Source organism: Micropterus dolomieu, linkage group LG13 (assembly GCF_021292245.1).
Source record: "Micropterus dolomieu isolate WLL.071019.BEF.003 ecotype Adirondacks linkage group LG13, ASM2129224v1, whole genome shotgun sequence".
Classification (NCBI taxonomy): domain Eukaryota; kingdom Metazoa; phylum Chordata; class Actinopteri; order Centrarchiformes; family Centrarchidae; genus Micropterus; species Micropterus dolomieu.
Genome location: NC_060162.1, coordinates 24788492 through 24803259, shown reverse-complemented (window position 1 = coordinate 24803259; position 14768 = coordinate 24788492). Strand labels below are relative to the sequence as shown.

At 39.7% G+C, this 14768-nt stretch overlaps 1 protein-coding gene across 1 annotated transcript in view; it reads right to left on the bottom strand.

The window, feature by feature from the left end:
• LOC123981983 (ephrin-A5b-like) overlaps positions 1 to 14768 on the bottom strand; it is a 94835-nt gene that overhangs the window by 79030 nt on the left and 1037 nt on the right. The window lies entirely within an intron of this gene.

Sequence of the window (14768 nt, the reverse complement as noted above, 5' to 3'; positions counted from 1 at the left end):
GAGAGCACGAAAGCAAACTCAGCTCCCTGTGACCTTCTAACATTTATACTGTGGTGGACTGTGTGTGTGTGTGTGTGTGAGCGTGCATATGTGCGTCCTTGCCACGATGAAAAGAGTCCATACAGATAGTGATTTATTCAGATAGTTGTTGGCATTTCAGTTTACATCCCCTAGAAATCAGCAAGCTGCTGCAGCATGAATTCAACATGCTGCATTAAGAGCTTTGCTCCCTTCAGGCAACAGGAATTCTGGGTTATTTCTACCCTGGTGTATCTGGCACAGTTTTGGTTAGCTGCGCTCAAAGGGCCAATGAAAGCACAGACGCTCTGTGGCTCATTGGCTGCCGCAGGGTTATGGGTTAAACGTGATTGGTGACTTTCTGAGAGGACACACCCCTGTTTTTTTGGGGGGGTGCTTGAAATACATTTGCATATTTATGCATTTTCACTGTAGTGTGGAGGATTTGTAACCTAATTTCGTAACATTTTTGGCTCCAAATGACAAGAAATTTTATCACCAAGTGTAAAAAAGACCTCCAGCTGGTGCTTCAGCCTCCAAAGTTGTTCTTCAACCTCTTAATTTAACACCGAAATAATGATTTCAACCATTTTAATTATCTCAACACAAACTTTATACTCCTGTAGAGTCTATGCGGTACTTTGAAATAATCAGGAAATACTGTAATTTCTTCTTGTAACAATCAAAAGTGTGTTAAATCGTAGTGCTGCACCATAGCGCCACATCTCCCACTACACTGCTGGGTTGCTGGGCAAAATTTAGAACGGGCCTGCCTCCATACAGGAGTGGCTTGGTGGATGGTAAATGTGTGTGACGTCTTAGCTGGCGTGTTTCTCTAACCCCCCTGTGTATCGCGTGTCTAGACCTCACCAGCACTACTTCTGGAAGGACCATGTGACCCGAAGGAGTAGTCACAGGACTTCAACATCTACACTTCAGGCCCATTTTTTTCTTCTTCTTCGATCAATTCTTCCTTTTTATTGCTGCCTATAATCAGACAGGCTCAAATAAGTGAAACTGAGGGAAAGTGACAGAAGTGGAAGCAAGCGCCAACGGCACATGGCTGCATCAAAGCAAGGTTCAACCCTGTAAATACCAGCTCGCTTACGAAAATATATATTTTTTAGGTATTTAGGTACAACGCCAATCATTAGACTAAATATCAGATTCAATTTCAAAACAATTTTCAATTTTAACGACCACGTAAAAATTTTATTAAATATTAAAGAATAAATAAATAAAATCACAACAGATGTCAAATTACTGTGATTTTTTATTTTAAAATATTAAAATTTTCTTAACGTTAAAATACAGTTCAATTTATACATTCTGTACATTTTAACACAATATTGAAGATAATTCACTTCAAGTAATTCATTTCAAGTAATTCATCTTAAATTGAACTAAGTGTAACTGTAACGTCATGTTACACACTGAAAAAAGTTGTACAAACATTACAATATTAGATATTCATGAAAATGCATAAACAAAGTACACCTAAAAATATATTTCTTTTTACTGTATATAACTATATTTTGTTATAAATAAAAACTATGATTCTGGGTGTGGTTTATTTTAATTTCAAAGAAAAGTATGATCTAAAATTATAACAATGAAACAAAAAATAATTAAATTCTGTTTTAAAGACAATTTCAAAAATATGGATCTTTGTAATGTTCATAAATCACTATGAATATAATATTGTGCATAAGCCCTGACATAAGAAGAAGAATAAAATACCTATATAGGTATAGACAAAGATGATCAGATGATATTAATAAAAAGCATACTTTGGGGGGATTTTCTATAAATTGAAATACATTTTTCTTGTGTTTGAATGTTTTCTCCTTGTGATGAAGAAATTATAACTGTCATAAAATCACATTATATAAGAGAGATGTTCTTTCCAGAGCCTCACATTGCAGTTAAAAAAAAATAAAAATCCATTAACAAATAGAAAAAAAATAATTAGTGAACTTTTGGTGACCAGGTTTTTGCTACTTACGTCCACTAAAACTTAATAGTCACCTCCATCCAGAGACAGAAATATGAACACTGAGCCATAAAGGCTTCTGATGGAAACCTAAGCAGCCGCCACACTCAGGAAACAAATAAAACATCTTTATGAGTGGGATTTTATGATCTTAATAGGCACAGTCCCGGTCCAGTGGCCTCTAAGTGCTCTGCTGGACAGGTCTGTGTTTCAGAGCCGACTTCAGACACCGGGTACCGTCTACACAGCCACACACAAAACTCTGCACAACTTACTGTTTTCATTACACTGGCTGCTGGATAATTAAAAGAACACTTTCACTGCCTGTGAAATTACAATAAATTCCTATTAGCGGGTTCTGATGTACATTTTGCATTTTAAGACAGAATATAAAACTAATTGGTACACAACAAACACTATGTAGGAGTCATATGGTCTGTGGAATAGGAAATAAAATGGAATTTTAGGCTTTTTTGTTGGCAGGTTAGATGATTACAGTGCAAAAGTGCATATTTTCTAATTAACTTAATTCCAAAACCATATTTAAAACAAGTGAACATAATCTGATAAATGACCCTGTTTTTTTCTAGATTTTTAGATTATAAAGTCATTTTCTTGACTTCATTCTGTGTAACTCTACGATACTGACTCTTTTTCCAAAAATTATTTTTCTGAAAACAAGGTCTATCAACTCACCACCACTGGCAGATTTCCTTTTTGATTTTAGGATTTTGAAGGCTCTGTATATTATATTGTACTGATTGAAATTTGTAGAATTTTTTGCTTTTTTTTGCAGTGCTCTGTGCTGTAAATTCTAAGAAATTATCACTACTAAATAGTGATCAATTCAGTACCAGAGTAAAATTAGATTTATTCGGTGCATTAAATCAATAATATTGACATAGAAGGATACAAACTGATGACATTTTTTTTGCTTCTTTTTTTTAATGTATAATTTCATATTATTTGATTTAATGCCAAAGTTTGTTTGTGTTTATTAAAGCAGAGTAAGACTTTGGGTCAAGTTGAGGGATGAAACCCGTCTCTTCTCCTGTTTTTTATTTGTTCCTTCAGAGTTCGTCTCTTTGAAACCAGACAGGACAAGTTATCTGTAACCTTGTCCCTTTTGTTAAACAGACAATACAGGCTTGCTGGGCCATTAGTTTCTCTTTGTAGGTGCTCATCTAGGTGTGATATCCACCCTGTCACTGCTGATACCAAAGTCAACCTCAGAATCCACTACAGGGACAAAGAATGCATTCTAAGGCCAAAAATATCCTGCAGTGATTTACAACATTCCTTTCCAGTAGAAGTGGAATGTCCAGTACAGCAAAATTATCTCAATTTTACAACAGAATTAACTTGAAGCTTTAATGCCACAAATAATAAGGAATAGAAGCCGGCAAAAGCTCTGACAAGCAGTGATAACTGAAGAGTCTCCTGTGCGATTCATGAGAACGTAGTACTCCGCTCAAGTGGAGACATCTGATTGGCGGGGACGAGGAGAGCTGAGATTGGCTGGGGCGATGACATATTCTGTGTCGACTCAGCGCAGGGACCTATTACGCCAGATGCCCTCCTCTCGTCCCCTGCAATGTTTGCAGCCCCACGCACGCGATCCCTCGCTTCGCTTGACTGCACCCTCTCATCGCATTACTTCTGCTATTCTAACTCCTCCATCAATTATGCACTAGAATAACTCAGGGCCCTGATGGAGCCAAGACATAAAAGAGGATCATCAGTGCGAGCGCTCACAGCGTCTGCCCGCATGTTCCCACCGTGCTGCTGCTGCAGCCAATGATATGAACGCCAACATACCAGCTCATATAAGGCAGCAGTGATGGCACACACCAACAGGTTTGAGCATAAACAAACACATCATTAGCTTGTACGATCATCATTGTTAGTAGGTCAATCAGGCTGCGGGATAGACTGCAAAGTCACAAAACCCTATTCTAGGGTTCACACACACCACCAAAATCTTATTTTTTATCATCCAAGATAAATAATCCTGTGACGCAAAAACTTGCATTAGGTTATTAAACTTGTTCCAAGGTAATTGGCCTTGATTTTTGATTAGACTAGAGTGAATTGTGTCATTATCGCACTCATATCTCAAACATCTGTCACTAGATTTACTTCAAGAATCAGTCAAATCTCAAGGCTAGACAAGGCAACAACAATACAGCAGTTGTATAATTAACTTCTAAACTGAGCTGAATTAAAACATGATGTAGTTTAAAGAACTCTGATCTTGAATTTCTGAGTGTTTTTGACTAGTAAGACCAGATCGTCTTTTGTAGTGGACTGATTTTTATGATAGTTTCATCTTTCAAAGTCATTTTGTTGTTTTTAATAGTGCCGCCCATGGCTTGCCCCCAAAATCAGTCTTTATCGATCACCCTGCACAGATAATGCAGGTGAAAATGCAGTGAAAGGCTGCAAAGTTAGGACGATCCTTTTGATCTTCAGCAATGCAAAATCATATAATTTCCTGCTTAAAAACCAAACTTTTCTTCACGACAAGTGATCCCAAAAAGAAAACAATAGATGTCAATAGAAATATCAAGAATTTATAGAAATGAATGCCTGTATCTGGAAAATAGCTAGGAGTAAAGCAGGTCACTACACTACATACTTCAAATAAGCTGATCTACATTGACAACAGAAATATTTTAACTTCCCTTGCAAATTTTTTCACGTTTTAGGAAAATTTGACTTCAGGAACTCGATAACGGAGAAAAATGACTTCTTTTACATAAACATAAATTACTTCATAAGAAGGAGATTATTTTGCAGTAGTTGAGTGCCGGATCAGAAAAGATCAGAAAATTCTCCAGTGACATCCCAGGATTCGTAACCTACTTTTATTCTTTGAAACAAAATGGAGTCGAATTTGGAAAATGGCTGCCTGTGCTCCTCGCTCCGCCACACACCACAGAGAAAAGGCGAAGAGGAGGAGAAGTCGGCCACGTCTATGGAAAGTGTACAGATCTTGGCAGTCTGAGATTTCAATTAATGACTCCACAACTCAAGTTGTGCGATGATAAAATACCAAAAACAATTTAATCACAGTCATTCATCAGCAAAGAAACACAGGCCAGGAAAGGAATTCGTGAAAAAGGAAAAGGAAAGCCGACATAATGTCGACCCCTCTATTAAAGTCATGGCAGTCCTGACCTGGATTTCTCCTGGTTGCGTGTGAAGGTTTGTCCAGGCTCTATCGTGAGATCACAAACAGCTTTTTTAATATTTTATGGGTCCCAAAGCACCAAGTGCGCTGAAATCCAACAGGAGGAAACACTTTGGGTCTCAATGGACCAGACAGCCACACAAAAGGTCCCGCAAAGTCACACCAAGTTCATGAAACAACAACTGTTCTTCACACGCAGATAAATAACATTTGTCTTTTGGTATTTTTCACCACGGGAGTCTGAAAACGGCAAAACAAGCTCGAACTTCTTCTCTATTGTGGTATGTAAAACATTGCTTCAAGCCATCATCAGATAAACCCTCATAGCCATATGATTACATGTGACATCTGAACCGGAGAAACAAAAGTAATTACTCAGCAGTGCTGTCTCCCACTGAAGCACATTTGCACCATCAGAGATGTTTTGGTGTGTCTTTGTGGCTGAAAGAAAAATGGGCTCTCGTACGTGCCACTCAGAGAGCTTCATCACGCTGTGAATCACACGCAGACAAGGCTGGAAAAGTAATGCACTCACACATCAGCTTTCCCTAATTTCTTCCAAGACATACAGAAAGCTAAAAGTCAGCAGCCACTCAAAATCAAGAAACATCGCCCTGATGAGGAGGTACAAATACTTTTTGTTTCAGGCCTCCCTCCAAAGCCGCATTGACCCAAATATAGTTCCAGAAACATTTACTTGAAGGTTTGGCCCATGCTGTTAAATGATCACATTTGCTTTTGATCAAGTATATATTACAAGCCAATTTACATTTCAGCTCTGATTGTACATTATTCCAGTCTACAGATGTGCCAAATTTGCCATTACCTCAATTTGTCTTAAACCAGAAGAGGTAATGACAGCTACTACTGCTGACATCACAGCTAACAAGACCACAGACTTTCAAGTTAACGTTTTTGGTCCAAAATTAAGCTTAATAATCACTACAAGAGAGTTATTCTCTTCTAAATAATCCAAACATGTAAGAGGAAACCCTCCTGCACTGCAAAAACTGAGCTCTCAAAAACAAGAGAAAAAAGCATTAAAATGGGGGAAATATTACTTAAAATAAGCAAAAGTATCTGCCAACAGAACAAGAATATTTCACTTGCTACTTAAGGACAAAAAAACTTGAAACAAGTGAAATTCTTTTACATAAAAGCTGCCTGGTAAGAAGAAATATCTTGTCAGACAAAAAACAAGTATATTTTGCCTTTAATTAAGATAATTCATCTTACTTAGTTTTTAGTTTTTGCCGTGTGATACTGCTTTCACTCAGTCCTATTGAATTGATCAGTCCTTTATATTCATTCTACTTTGAAGAATGGCATATAAATGCACCTTTGACTTTTACACTGCAAAAAATCTCCCTATTATCAAGTCATTTTGTCTATCATCACTCCTAAAAGTGTAGAGGAAAAGCAGTGATGGTAACTTTATTTCAACCTGTTTTCAATACAAATCAACTTGTTTCAAGAAAAGAAAGAATAAGGCCAATTGTTTCACTGGTATGAAGAAATGTGATTGTAGAAAAATGCTTGGAAATGGGTTGAAGTCTTAGTGCATTATAAAAAAAGAAAGATAAAAGATTTTTAGGATTCAATAATACACAAAAGTGCCTTAGCCAGAAGGGGATTTTTACAGAGCAAACATTTAAGCGTGTCGGATAGAACAAAAGATTCTCATTCTTGCAGTTGTACGGTTCTCTGGCTGTTTTGTGGTCTAGTTTTTCATCATTTTTGGTGTTAATGAGACTATAAAGGGAGACTAGGATGGCCAAGCACCCACCCTGCTATCTTTGATACTGTGTGATGCCCTACAAACAGCATCAGCCTTCCCCAGTCTGTTAGCAGCTTAGTGGCTCTTTAGGACCTTTCTGGAAGCAGTTTTTAGAAGCTTTACTGCAGTCATTAGGAGCTAAGGCTGATTAATGTGAATGGTCAGGCAGGGCCTGGCTTTCTGAGAGAAGAACAGAGAGGGGTGAAGGGTCCCACAGGAAGTGTTTTGTGTCTCAACACAAAGGGAGGGCTGACCTCTTAAGCCCCTTAGAGCCTCTTTGCTAATACCCTCACCGGTGCCTACAAAGACACAGGGGATGCCATTTCACCACTCACATTTAAACAGCATACACAAAAAAAGCCCCACTAAGATTAAAACGGCAGAAAAGTGAACCTCTGTGCAGCGGAGTGAGACTGGGAGATTAGGCCCGAAGAGTTCCCTGCTAATCCATTGACTGTCGCGCATATCAAACACAGGATGCCAAACTCACACAGTATCTGATCTGGACACAGCGAATCTTATCAAGCCACTTTTGTCTACTGTAAAAGTTTTATTTTCTTAAATAAGTGGAAAAAACTGCCAGAAGAGGAAGATTATTTCCAATAGCTGTCAGCATGTTTAGTGAATTTACTACATTCAAGTGTCAATCCTTCTTTCAAGATAATAACTAAAAAATACTGAAACAAGTGTATTACAGGTTGAAATAATCACACTGCTGATAGATTTTCTAGATCAAGGAAGGGTTCTAGTGCTGTGATTCACTTTATTTAGTCTTCTTTCAAGATACTTAGTTTCAATACTGGAAAAATCTTGAAACAAGATGATTTGTGTTTATCATACCTTGCTGGAAGATTTCTCACTATTTCTACTTATTTTAAGCTTATTTTAATTTCCTAAACCAGGCAGTTCCAGAATATTCTTGAAACACATTGAATTGCATTGAGATTATTGTGCAGTTATGGGCAGATTTTTCTGGATTCAAAACGATCAGTTCTAGAAAATGATTCTAAGAAGTTGACCTCTGGTGGAATCTGGCTGAAGTAATCTTGCTTCACTGGCAGATTTTTCCGCATACTATGTTGAGCAAAGATTCCTTGATATGAGTGTGATTTTTCTTGATTCTGGTCTTCTTTCAAGATACTGAGTCAGTTCAAGAAAATTCTTAACACTAGAACCGCCAACGGGTCAAATTTACCCACAGCTGTTTTTCGATTGTATGTAACTTTGTTTCAGTATAATATTCAAGTCCCCCAGTCTTGGGTTATGTGTCACCCCCTATTGTTAAAAATGTCAAGATAAAGCCAGATAGGCAAAATTAAAAATGGGCATTTATACCTAGAAGCGCCAGCCGATAAAATTTACCCCAATAGAGAAGTCATTTTTGCGCTATTCATTTCTTGTGTTTAGATAAACATTATATGTTGCTATGGGCAACGCCTTTTCTACTACAGGCATTACACTTGCTCAGCGCAGTGAGTGAAGGAGAGTCTGACGGAAGGGCTGAGCAATGTGTCCTAGGTTGATTCTGCGTCTGACGGGTCATTAACTGACAGAGATCCACTTGCATGAAGTAAACATACATACAAGCTGCATAAAAGCAATGCTTAGGGCCTATAGCTTTTGCGTAGGCTATGATCATCAAAACTAATTCCGCAGTAGCCTAGTTTTTCCCTGTGATAGAGGTGTGTTTTGCGATTCCTTCAAGAGAGCGTGTAGCTCCCTCATGTGCTTTTTGACCTGCAGAGGCTATATAGTTTTATAACACTGTATTTTTTAGTAAAAGTGACCGTTTTACATTTTTCAGTTGGGTAAAAATCTACTTTGAATTTTGAAATTGTTTCTTTCAAATAAATACTTTTGTTTGGTGATCAACCTGCATGGTGAGGCATAATGAATAGAATAAACATTCTGTAAATGCCTGAAATGTGGGGCTGGTGTTTATAGTAAATGCACAGCCAAGGTGCTGAATGTTTGCCAAAGTGTGTTGGAGCAACATGTAGCTGAAATATTCACAAAATCACTGCAATTTAATAGCAGGTAAATTCTACTAGCTATGGCGGTTATAGGTTTACAACAAACCCCGGTGGTTGATTTATATCAGAAACTTGGTGACAAGTTAAATTTTCTGCAGTCAAAGTGTGATTTTTTCTTAATTTTAGTGCAGTGATTTACCTTATCCTGTCTTCAATATACTGACAATAAATACTAGAAAATTCTTGAAACAATTTGACTTCTACAAAAAATTTGTTGAAGTAATCATGCATGAATACACAAATTCATATACACGAATTTGGGGGCTCAAAATTTAACTTCTTGTGATGTAAACTAGAGGAAAAGAAAAATGCAGCAACTTGCAACACAGCCATTTTAACCACAGTGCATCTGCTGTGCCAGAACTTGAGAAAAATCTTGCCATAAACCAATAAACCCGCCACACTTATTAGTAACCCCTCATCACTAGTTTCCTGTCAATCACACCCTGGCAGCCTGAGGGCCTCGCCTTATTAGTCAGAGTGTAAAGGGGGGGGCTCGGGCAGCTTCTCTCTGCGGACAGCGTCATAGACAACATGAGGAATGACGGCCGTCTTCACAGGACAACTGCAGAAAGCTTAGTGTATGAAACTCACAGCTTGACTGACCTGAAGGTTCAGTCTTGTACATTCTGTAAGGTAGAAGTGATTAAAGTACAGCGAGTGGTAGGAAACTGACATGATATGAGAACTGAATAAGGAAGATTTCCTATCTGTGATGCGACACTCTTTCTTTTCATGTGCTGAGAGCCTGAAGTGCTGTGAGGAGGCTCAGTGCTCATGCACTATGTAATAAAATAGAGAGTAAACCTCAGATGAGAAGCCGCTCACCCTCGGTTTATTGACAGTTTCTGGACCCTCTCTGCAGGAAATCACATTCAGTCAGCTCTCTTTGATGCCTTTTGAGACTGACACCTCCTCAGGGTGGAAACACTTGTTCTGACCCCACCCCGGGACTCCGTGGCCTGGACACTGTTCCCTGTCGTAGCCTCTGGCCTCTTATGCGGAAGTTTCTCTCAACCCTTCACTGTGCTGTCCCTCCTGTTATAATCCCCCTGCCCCACCTCAGATAACTTATGCACACTCTCCACAACCACCTCTCCCGTCTCCTCCTTCTCTCAGTCTGTCTCTCTGCACAGCCCAAATCCGGCTATGGGCCGCTGAGTACGAGCAGAACAATAGCGGCCTTTCAGGCGCTCTGTGCTGGTGCTGGGAGAGGGCTGCGGTCCTGAGACCCAGTCAATATTTGGACGTGGTAGCCTTTTTGTGTCCGTTTTTAATCCAAGCGGAACCGAGCGGCAGGGAGCCGGGAAAAGGCTGAGGGGAAAGCGAGGGTAAACACTGGGAACAATACAAACGGGGCAACACACAATGCCACTGGGAAACTATCACAACATCAGCTCGCCACCAAGTGAAAAATGAAGCATTGTTTCTTTAAGTGGAGATTAAAAAGAGAGCATTGTAAGAAAAGCAAATAGCAGAGGTCATTCTGCTATGAGGAGAAATGTGCGCAAGTGTCAAATCAAGGAGTTTACTCCCAATTCTATTACCTCAACCAAAAACAATCAAGTATGTCCAGAAACTGAGAGGGAAAATACTATTTAGATCATCAAAGAGGTCTTTTAAATCAATACACACTTATGTCAGACATGAAAACAGGCCGGTGAAAAGCATCTTTGATTGTCTTATGGAGAAATGTGTTGCATCTGCTGGGGAAAGCTTTGGATGGGCATTATCAGGGATTAAAGGAAACCCCTGGGGTGATAGTGCTCTCCCTGAATGCAGGAATCCCTCTCACCCCAGCTGTCATGTTGTTAGTCCCACCCAATGAGGTTCTTTGATGACGAGGGGTATCAGTTTCCATGGCGTCTGAGACACAAACAGCTTGGGAGATTAGGGACGGAACTCGGCCCTGATTCTCCGTTGATCCCACCTATCAGCAGCAAATAAACACCTTGGGCCACGGCAACGCCTGTGTGCGGACCATATGTACGCGGGTGGGTTTTAATGAAGCAGCTAAATAGCTGGTGAGCAGGGAATTCACTAATGGCTCCTTGTCAGAGCAGCAGTAAATACCCCACTCACACACTTTATTCCGTCGTTTGTTACCAACACACATGACAAAGCTGACAAGAGACATCTGTGGCTCATTTTTCTTCCATGAGCTTTTCCACCATGAAAAGAGACATTTTTTATTTTCTAGGTTTTGATTTGTTGTCTTCATTGGGATGTTTTGTCTTTATGCCACTTTCTAATAAAGCATACAACATTTACAACTTTCTAATAAGGATAGAAAAAAGTTTTATGAGTTGTAACTAATGTTTAATAATGGTTAATACGTAATTTATTAATGTTTTATTGATCAGACATCAGCAAGTAGCTTATGCCACCACAACCTCTGATTATTTCTAAATAATTTCTGAACCATTTGCTGCAACTTGTTAACTTACCTATCATGCTAATAGTGCTTTGTCAACGTGACAGGGGCCACATGTATAACAGCTACACACAAAATTTTCAGTTAAATTTCTACATTTTCATTTTTTAAAAATAAGTTTCTCACTTTGTAATAAGCCTTCAGGTGTGTGATTATAATGTTAGTAAGTCATTAATAAAGGGTTCTTCCACTACTATAGTCTGCAGTTGTAAATGTCAATAAGTTGTTAATAAATGGGTTTTGGTCTTCATGTTCTGCAGCCCTTTTTCAGAAGGTTTGAGGTGGAACTGGAGAGTCACTTTGCAACCTGGCAACACAAAAGTTGTTCTGACAAAAGCCTTCTTTAGGCCTTTTCAGGCACAACGCAACAACAGCATCACTGCCATCTGAAACCCATGATTTCCAATGGCTTGCGCAGCGCCACGATGGCTTTTCACAGCATTGAGCAAAGCATGCTGTGACGAATACACACATGTCCAAGAGAAATGAGGCAGCCAGCAGGGCATGGAAAGAAAATGAAGGATAAGAAGAATGAAGGATAAGAAGGATAATATTGTGTGTGTCAGCACCAGACAGATGCATCTTCAGCGCTGAACCTAGCAGTGAATGCATCTCAAATTGCATTGTGTCTAAAAGGGTCTTTGCTGATTTATATATAATAATAAATTATTTATTAACATTAATAAATCCATTAGTAACAACTTTTAAAGTATCACTTATTAGAAAGTGGAACCAAGCACTTATGAATGTGTAAATATTGCTTATGATACCTTATCAATATGACCCAGGCGTTGTAGTAAGGCCACTACGCATTACTCGTCATTCTTCTATCACAATGTCTGAAACCACTCTGGGTCTGCAACTCAAAGGAGTCAAAAGAGTGTTTTGGCATCTACTGTCATTTTGTTTTTTTTTTGGGTTACATCCAAATTAGGAGCACTCCCAGGCTTTCCAAACCTGCATAGCAACTATGTGCACATTTTACGCACATTACATCCCCTGACTAATGGTCTGACTCTAAGCAAACCAAACAATTCAAAATATTGCAATGCAATGCTATACATTTGACTGATGAATACCAAAATGACACAAATATCTCAAGCCTTTGGGGGATCTGGCATCAAAAAAACAACCTTGAGTCATTACATCAATTGTGTCTCAGATGTCTTTCTAAGAAGGCTCCCTGATCCTGGAGTTCTATTTAATTTCATTAGGTAGCTTATACGATCACAGCTACTCGCTGTCACTGTGGAAGCTGAACCATCCTCAGGATTGTAAATCCCTCCTCCACGGCTCCGAGTCCTGTTTGTCCAAGCCTAATCAGCAAGAAGCATCAGAGGGTGAAGATGTTTCCTTGAGATGTAAGCATAGTAGACATGGACCCGCGTTTACCTAAATTACAAAAAGTTTCCTTTCAACCCCTTTAAAACAATAGAAAAACATGGAAATGTCATCGTATTTCCATTCTTCACGACTCACTTCCCATTTCAATTCCAGAGCTCCTGTAGGGGATTTCATGAATGGCTGAGTATGGACTGCTGCTCCGGATGCCATTTTTCCCCACTTTGGTCAAAGAGGCAGAAGGGGGGGGTAAGAAAGCTCATCTGGAAATTGGGACTGTACCGCAGCAGGTTCCCAGGGCTCCAATACTGAGTATGGTTACATTAAACAGCAGGGATCTGGGGCCCACGAGCTTGCATGGAATACTGTTAGGTTCTGCTGCAGGTCAGGGGGCCCCAGGCTTTAAGCACAACCCTCTCTTACATTATACAGCCCAGGTCAGGTTTAGATTAAAGTCATGAATGAGAAAAGGAGACAGTCATTTAGAGTTACTCATTTATTTAGCCTCCATTCTGCAGGGACAAAGCCCAGGCAGGGTGCCATGCCGAGGCCGTCACCGGGCCCCATGGCCGCGGTACTGCCCCGGTTTTGACCCTGACAACGGTCCCCTCTGTGCTGCTTAACCCACAACTCGCCTGGTTACTACCAAGTGTGTGACCTCAGCATGTGTGGATCCCTCACAAGACCGAGCACCATGCTGTGCCTTGGCCTCAGCTGAAATACCCCTGTGTACCCCCTTATTGTCTACCCCAGCGTGGGCCAGGGGGGTGTGGGAGGACACTTGGACGGGGGAAGCATGGCAACCCAGAAACCAGACTTGGGAACTGGGAACTGTTTAAAGGCCAAGAGAAAGGAAAAAACCAACCTGCAGCCTGTTAGTGGGACAGAAAGCTCTTATCAGACACCGATATCTGTCTGTCAGTTAGAAGAGAAGTCCAGTAGCCTTTGATGTCACCTCCACAACATTTGCATTTGTATCATTAACATCTTGTCGGTTCAACCCCTCTAAAAAGCCCAACAAACCAGTTTCTTGTCCCTGAGCAAATTTTGATTTAAATGTCTCTTTTTTTGACTCATGCCGAAACTGTAGCCTGCTGATACCAGAGCAAAGAGTAAGTATTCCTGTCCAACTGAAACAAAGTGACACACACTCATTATATCACTATGTGCTCAATTGCCAAGAGTGAAGCAATGAGTCACCAAGGGAGGTGCCCTGACACACACAGGAGGGAGTTTAGAAAGAGAAATGTCACTTTAGCATTTAATCTAGAAGGATCTGAGCTGATATGAAACGACTTTGTGCAAATGTAACACATAACCAGGAAGCAAGCAGAAGTTTTTATCCGCAGGTTTTATGTCATCCAACACAACAAAATACTCTTTATCAGCACTTTCTGAGAAAAGTGTGTCACTGTAATAGTCCAATGAATAATAAATCACATAAACTAGACACAAATATCTCTAAAGTATCCCAGGAAGTCTCCCTTTGGCACAAAAATCAATTCTGCCAATTCTTCCAGAGCACGTAACACGCATGTGTTTCATTTTGACCTGAACGTGTGGCAAATACACAACATTAATGCGTAATAGCGCGTAATGGTGCGTAATAGCGGACAACCTGTGTGAAACGCCTTGTTGATCCTCTGTCAATTATAACGTATGCTGCTCAGTGTGCACCGTTGATTGCAACGATGATCCAGATACAGAGGATTATTAAACTGTGATCACCACAACAATCCATCATTGAAGACAGCAAACGAAGCTTGCAGTAGCAGAGTAAACCTCAAACACTCACTGCACCGACCTTGTGTGTGCCGAACAAGTGTTCATAATGGTAGTAATTCAAATCAAATGTTAACACCATAATAGGAATTGTTAGAAATGATCATGTAATAACAGGAGAGTTTTTGTTTTGCTTCTCTAATTGAATTACTTAGATTTTTAGCACGTGTGATGTCTCAAGTGGGGCTCAGAGCGTA